This window comes from Furipterus horrens, unplaced genomic scaffold (genome assembly GCF_987537825.1).
Source record: "Furipterus horrens unplaced genomic scaffold, mFurHor1.1.pri manual_scaffold_13, whole genome shotgun sequence".
NCBI lineage: Eukaryota > Metazoa > Chordata > Mammalia > Chiroptera > Furipteridae > Furipterus > Furipterus horrens.
The window spans coordinates 52,234,056-52,241,730 of record NW_028327183.1 but is presented as its reverse complement, the minus strand read 5'-3'; the positions used below and the strand labels follow the sequence as shown (position 1 = coordinate 52,241,730).

General features: G+C 38.6%; 1 protein-coding gene and 1 long non-coding RNA gene across 2 annotated transcripts in view; both read right to left on the bottom strand.

Annotated features, from left to right (window-relative positions):
* The window catches only part of LOC149995279 (uncharacterized), a 165,027-nt gene that overhangs the window by 105,246 nt on the left and 52,106 nt on the right, over window positions 1-7,675 (bottom strand). The gene's annotated exons all lie outside the window — the stretch shown is intronic.
* On the bottom strand, window positions 70-6,648 carry LOC149995282 (uncharacterized). The gene is made up of 3 exons (XR_016507716.1): window positions 6,585-6,648; window positions 6,193-6,288; window positions 70-555 (listed from the first exon to the last, which is right to left on the bottom strand). It is a non-coding gene; the product is annotated as an uncharacterized LOC149995282 (long non-coding RNA).

The window sequence follows — 7,675 nt, the reverse complement described above, 5'->3', positions numbered from 1 at the left end:
ATATAATAACAATATACATACCCTAGTTTTAAAATACTTTAATAAAAAATGCAAAGTATCATCTGTGACTTCACTGAGTTTCAGTCTTCTTGCGGGTGAGGATCTTGCTTTCGTGATGATGAAATGCATTGTCTGTGAAGCTCAGTAGAGTACTTACAAGAAAAGCGAGGTATGCCTGCATTAAAGAATCTGAACACTAGCCGGTGCGGCTCAGTTGGTTGGAGCATCATTCCATAAACCTCTCTCTGCCCCTTCCTTCCCAACCCTCTAAAATCAATAAATGTGTCCTACAGTGAGGATAAAAAAATAAAAGAATCTAGGAAATGTTACCAAATGACCTGGTCGTACAATTATATATGTGATAAATATGACCAAAAACGGTTTTTCACTTATCTCAAACATATTGCTTTAAATTTTTTGCTTTAATAGGAAATGACTTTCACTCTGATTAACAATATTTGCAAACGTATTATGTTCACAGTATTGTTCCACAACTCTTCTGAACACTTTGACTTTGCAAGTGACACTGCACAGGATCATCAACTTTCCTGAGTTCTAGGAAAGAAAAGAATGAATCATTCTGTAGTATCTCATAATCTTAGTTTGAAATAAAATGTTTTTTAAAAAGCCGTCATGTGAAGTAACTGTTAAGAAATATATTTGGTCTTTGTCCATAGTTCTTGACACTGAGCTTGTAAAACCCTTATAATTTCCTAAGGGAAGAAGTATCATTTGTTCTAAAACAAACACAGACAGACAAACCTTACAATAACAGCCAAATATATGGTAAGGATGTGACTCAGCACAGGGTTCCTACATCGTTTCAGGAAGGAGCTAGTCATTAGAAAGACCAACTGTTAGAAGGTTGGACTTTCAGCCACACACACTGAGCTCTGGAAAAATGAAGAAGGGCCTAGAGATTAAAGCCATATAAAAACTCTTAACCAGATCTGATCAGCTCCCTGGGTTAGTGAACACGTGATGTACCACAGTTCCATGGGGTCAGAAGCTCCTCTATTTAGGAATCCTGCAGACCTTGTCTTACGTACCTATTCATCTGCATCCTTTATAATACCCTTTATAATGAACTAGTAAACATAAGGAAGTGTTTCTCTGAGTTCTGTGAGCTGTCCTAGCAAACTAACTGAATGCAAGGAAGAGGTCATGAGAACCTCTAATTTATAGCCAGTTGGTCAGAAGCACAAGTGACAATCTGGACCTGTGACTGAATCTGAAGTGGGGCAATCTTATAGGACTAAACTCCTTACATACAGGATCTGACACTATTTCTAGGTAGATAGTGTCAGAACTGAGTAAATCTGTGGGACACCCAGGTTTAAGGGTTTTAGGTATACACACCTGGAGCAAAGTAATAAAGGCAATCACAGTCAATGAAATACGGTTAAAGGAGCAATGGAATGTATGAGGTGGAGGAAATCAGGATGAACAGGACGGGCAAAGTAGATTTACAGTTGTTCATATGGAAAATGATACAATAATAAGAAATAATAATACAAGAATAAACTTTGTTTCCTATACTGACTACTGTATACTTTTGCCCCACCATGTAGTTAAAGACAAGACAAAGTCCAGGGTTGTGGTCTCATTGGGAGCTGGTGACCTCATCCACGCTCACTGGTTGTGGGCTTAGTTCCTGGGCTTGTGGGACTAAGGCCCTCTGCTCACAGAGTCAGCATGCTGTTTCCTGATAGGCAACCCTCTCCACAACATGGCAGTTTGCTTAAGGCTAACAGGAAGGAACTTGTGTTATTTCTGCTTCTTGTCTCTTAACTTTAGACACTCTCAAAGGCTCACCAGATTAGGCCAAGCAATTTAGCACTTTTCATGTCACTCCTCAATTTTTTCCTATGTACCTTTTATCTTTTATTTTAATCTCTATTGTTATACTATCACAAATTGTAACCTTGAGTATAACAGTACAGGTCCCTCCCTGATAATGTCTACCTTCTACATTGTAGGCAAAGTGGTCTATTTTTAAAATGCGTTAAATAATGCCACTTGGCCACTCAAAACTCCCCACTGGTTCCTCAAGTCATTTGGAAAGAAAGCAAGGTCTTAAATGGCCTGGATGGGAAATGTGTGACCTCCGTTTCAGGACTCCAGCTGCCACCCATTGCCCTCATCTCCAGTCATTTTCCCTTTTGCCCATTACAGTCTATCCAGACAAGTGTCCTTGAATTCCTCAATCACATTCCAGATTCAGCTCTTTCAACTGCCCACAGTCTCACAGTTGGAGAACTCTAGGGAGCTGGCTGCCATCCCTCATCTATGTGCTCAAAGGCACTTTATCAAAGAGCCATTTGCGCTCCTGAAAGTGCAGTTCCAAAACAGCCACTATTCCACTGGCTGCTTCAATTTTCCTTACAGCAATTTTTACCCTATGGTCTATGTTTATTATTGATTATATAGTACTTCCACTGAGAACAAAAGGAATGTGAAGAGTTAAGAACGTTTACTTTTTGTGTGTGTGTACTGCTCTTACCTTAAGAAATATTAGGTGATCAGAATGCAAGTTTTCCATAAATACAGCAATCACATCAGTTGCTGCAGGCACTTAACAGGTATGGAACACACATTAAGGAGTATTTAGGAAGAGGAGAAAAACTTTTGAATCAAGATGATAGCATAGTCCTGACTGGTGTTGCTCACTTAGTTGGGTGTCATTCTGCAAAACAAAAAGTCTTTGGTTCAATTCCCAGTCAGGACATGTTCCTGGTTTTCAGGTTCAGTTCCCAGTCAGGGCAGAAGCAACCAATCGATGCCTCTCTCTCACATCAATGCTTCTCTCCCTCTCTACTCCCATCCTTCCTCTCTCTCTAAAAATAAATAAATAAAATCTTTTAAAAAAGATGACAGAATAATACAAAAATCACTGAAGGAGAAACTCGAATTTCATGAAAACTTGGTTACCTGGGGCTAAGTGATATTAGAATATGATAGGAAAGTAATCAATTTTATTTTTATATCCTAGCAATAAATAATTGGAAGATGCAGTCAAGAAACCAATTCCATTTACTACATAATGAAACATAATATTTAAAGAAGAAAGTTAAGAAAGGGAAGAGTAAAACTTTTATTCTGAAACTTACAAAATGTTGTTGGAAATTAAAGACTGAATTAGATAGAAAAAGACCCACTGACCCTGGATGAGGATGGATAATATGGTTAAGATGAGTAATTACTATCAATGGAATGGAGATACAGAATGCATGTAATCCCTATCAAAATCCAAGCTGTTTCTCCCCCCAGAAATTCACAAGCTGATTCTAAAATTCAAATGAAAGTTAAAGAATCTAGAAGTCAAATGGTTTTCTTTTTTATCCTCACCCGAGGACTTTTTTTTTTTTTTTTCATTTCTTTTAGAGGGAGAGAAGCAATCAATTGGTTGTCTCCCATTTGCACCCTGACCGGAGATTGGCAGACAGATAGGGGGTCGCAGACAGATAGGTATGTGCCCCGAATGGGAATCAAACTCACAACCTTTTGGTTATAAAATGATGCCCCAACCAACTGAGCTGTATCAGCCAAGGCTAGAAGTCATAATTGTCTTAAAAGAGAACAGAGTTGGGGGATTCGCTCTTTCTGATTTGAAAAGTTACTATAAAGTTATAGGAATAAAGGCCACAATGAAAATATGCATATATATAATTTTTCAAAATTGATTTTGGTGATGGCTGTACAAGTATATGAATACACTAAAACCCAACTAACTATATAATTTAAATGGGTAAATATATGGCATGTGAATTAAATCTAAAACTATTAAAAATATGATGTGAAAACAAAAACTTTAGGAAAATAAATGCAGTGACAACATCTAAGAATGACAATAAATCTCAACTGGGAAAACTAGGAAGGAAGTCATTTAAAGGAGACATAAGCTATGACCTAGTTTCAGCTGGAACTAATGTAGCATGTTAAAAAAATCTTTTCTTGTTCATTAAATGAAACCGTAGAGAGCTCAGCATTTAGGGAATATCCCAGGTGATTCTAAGATGAACAGAATTTAAAATGTCTTGAGGAAAGAAAAACTAAATTTAAAAAAGAATGGAGGATACCATATTATCTCACTCATTATGTGTGATCTAATGAACAAAATAAACTGACAAATGAAACAGGACCAGTGGCATGGATACGTGGAACAGACTGACAGCTCTCAGAGGGAAGGGGGTTGGGAGGGACTGGAAGAAATTAACCAAAGAACATATATGCATAGCCATGGGCACAGGCAACATTTTGGTGAAGGCGGATAAAGGGTGGTGGGGAGGGCAGAGAAAGGGTGGAGTAGGGCAAAGTAGGGAAAATAGAGGATGTCTGTAATAGTGCCAACAATTAAAAAAAAAGAATAATTATATTCTAGGGAATTCAAAGTACTTTTAAATCATAACCATAATCGATACAAATGTTAACACCATTATTACTCTTCAGAGTATAAAACAAAAACAGGAAATGGCTTATCAGAGGTTCCAAGCTTAGGAGAGAAAGTGAAAATTTAATCCAATCCTCTTAGAATGAATGGGATATGTGCTCCTGCATTTTAAATTTTTATTTTTTAACTTATGCAAATATATTAATACATGATTGGTGGGGAAATTTCAAACTGTACAGAAAACCAAAACTTGTCTTCTTTATATTTATTGTTTTTTCAGAAGCTAAACACTGTTAATATTTTAATATCTGTTCTTCCAGATAATAAACAGTATTTATATACCAAAAAAAAAAAAAAAAAGGAAGATGATTGCTCCTCTCACACACAGAATGAGAGGTCAGAGGCCAGCAGCCATGTCGATGAGTAAGATACATAAGAAAGTGTACCTTAGACAATAATGAGGGAGAAGTCAATTTGGGAGTGTGAGAAATGCTCACAATAAAAACACCAGGATACAGGACTTGAGCAGTAACCAAGGCAGTTGTTTATTCACTGATCTGCAGCTCTGGGCTCAGCCAAAAAGCCAAATCAGAGGTCTGCGCAGATACACGGAGCAGGTTGCTTTTATCCTAATGCAGCAAACCCCCCTTTCTCCCCTCCCCCTCCCCCTCCCCCTCCATTTTTCCATGCTGGATACTCCGGAGTTACAAACTAACGCGATTAACTGAATCAATTGAGGGTGATCTGGTTATAGGTCTGTCTCCAGCTCTCCTTTGAAATTTCCCTAACTTGTTTGCTGGGCTGTCTAGCTACATTGTTCCATTTCCCAGAGTTTGGTGATGAATATCTTCCCCCTTTGTTCTCAGAAGCATTTGTGCTGAGCTGCGGAATGCCCACTTCCTGACTTGTAAATATGCTAATACTGTTAACTCTGGCTCAGAGACCCTCTAATTACATTTGTCCTTTGCTGCTAATTATTTTCTACTGGTTTGAGAATCATCAGTTCCCTTGCCCTTTACAGGAGTTTATTTCACAGAACAGAAAGAGGTTAACTCATGGGAGTAAAGGAAACGTTTAAAAGTGATGAGAACTGAGTATGAAGTCCCTTGAAGGGAGGAGGGCAAAGAATGCAATAAATGCAACATAAAAACCAGATTATCACAAGAACACAGCATCCAAGGTGGGGCTGGATGTTACAAAGGGAAATCATTATTTCTAAACAGGACACTAAGGCCCCATAGTAAGAAAAAAAGTAATGAATTCAGCCCTGGCTTGGGTGGCTTAGTGGACTGAGCACCGGCCTGCAAACCAAAGGGCACGTGCCTGGGTTGCAGGCTGGGTCCCCAGTTGGGGGTGTGTGAGAAGCAACCACACACTGATGTTTCTCTCTCTTTCTTCCTCCCTTCCCATCTCTCTAAAAATAAATAAAGGAAATCTTAAAAAAAAAAAAAAAGTAGTGAATTCAAAGTTCTATCTTTACAGAGAGGCCCGAAAAGTGGAGTTTTATAGGAAGAGAGGTGGTAACACAGGCAGAGACACCATGACTGTGGACGAAGAGGAAAATCTGAGAATCCAAGGAAGAAGAAAACTATAAAAAAAACAAGATGTAGATAAAAACAAACAGGGGTCAGAGATTAGGAGAAAAACGGGGTATGTTTTCCTTTAAATCTCTGCAAAGAAAAAAGGGTTCTCATATGTGGAGGGTGGTCTGAGTTTCCTCATTCACTGTCACAGCTCTGACGCCTTCTCTGACTGGAATGTCACTTCCCAGCTGCCCACCTTGCTCATTCTCACCCCCTCACCTGGGCGGACTAGATGGTGGAGTTCATCCTGTACTGTCCACGGTTCCTCCCCTCGTTCCAACCTGGAGAGCACCTCTGGTTTGCTGGCTTGATACCCTGCTTGTGAAAAATGACAGAAGACTCAGACACATTGAACTGGGCTGAGGTCTGTCAAGAAGGGAGAATGTTACATTTCAGAGAATGAGCAGGTTTCCCATCTGTAATCCAAAGACTTTTCTCTCAGAAGAGGGAACATTCATAATACCCTCTTGTCTGGGGCAAAGTAAGGAAATGAGATTCTACTATTTGAGAAAACTGTAATTATTCTGAAGCGTTAAGCAGCTGAGGAAAAAAAAAGAAAAAAGAAACACTAACAGGGCACTGTCTGAGTGACATGGGGGAGCTGGCCTCACCCACTGACACCAGGTTGCTGAGGTTCTCCAACATCACATCCCGGTACAGGCTCTTCGGATAAAGGTCCAGGAGCTGCCACTCCTCCCAGGTGAAGTCCACGGCCACACCGTGAAATGTCAGGGATTCCTGTAACAACACTGGGCTGTTTATTGGCGTGATGTGCTTTAGACAATATAAAAGAAATGTTAGTTTTTCTGCTCATTTTCATTTTGTAGGCTGCATCTATATAGCGAGTGGGTTTTATTTTAATACAGTTGAATAATTACATGCCTAGTAAAATACAAAGTGTGGCACAATCAGGTCAGTTGTTCTTACGGAAAATAATACAATAATTAACAGGTAATAATACAAGAATAAATTGTGTTTGGTGTATCCACAGCTGTAAATCTACTTTTGCCTCACTCTGTTTTGTAATTGTGCATTCCTTCAAGCATTCATATTAGAAATTTCTATAATGTGAAATTCAATGTTATTAACCTAGAATCACCACATTCACGTATTTGAGAGACAAACTATATATATACGCCTTACAGATTAACAGAGGTGATTTTTAATAGGCCTCTACAAATCCATTAATAAAGATAGAAAAGGTTGAAACAAACCCAGAGAGACCTGAGCCTGAAGCATTTTCTTCTGTTCTCTCAAATAAGCTGGCAAATGTAGGCTCTGTTTTGAAGTGTTCTGGGTGTGCTCTAAATTTCGTTCAGAAATCTGTCTTCAAAATAAATAAATAAGAAAGAAATTTGTCTACAGTGAAGTGTATTCCTAAGAATGCTGATACCCAATCCTGCAACTTCTTAATGCTTCACATAATTGTACTGTGACTGGTGTTGATGTAAGAAAAGTCCAAACCTGTAGAGAATTATGACTTTATTTAAGTCAAAATGATGACAGTTGCTGGGGAGCAAAATAATAAGGGACTGAAAAATGCTCTGGAGATTGACCATTTTGCACTTTTATTTTATACATTAGAATCAAAGACATAAGGGGACTACAAAAATCCATTGGTGATAGATCAGGGAGGTGGGAGAGCGCAAACTGGGGAAATCCCTGGGACTGGATAAAAAGTAAGATGAATAGACACATTCTT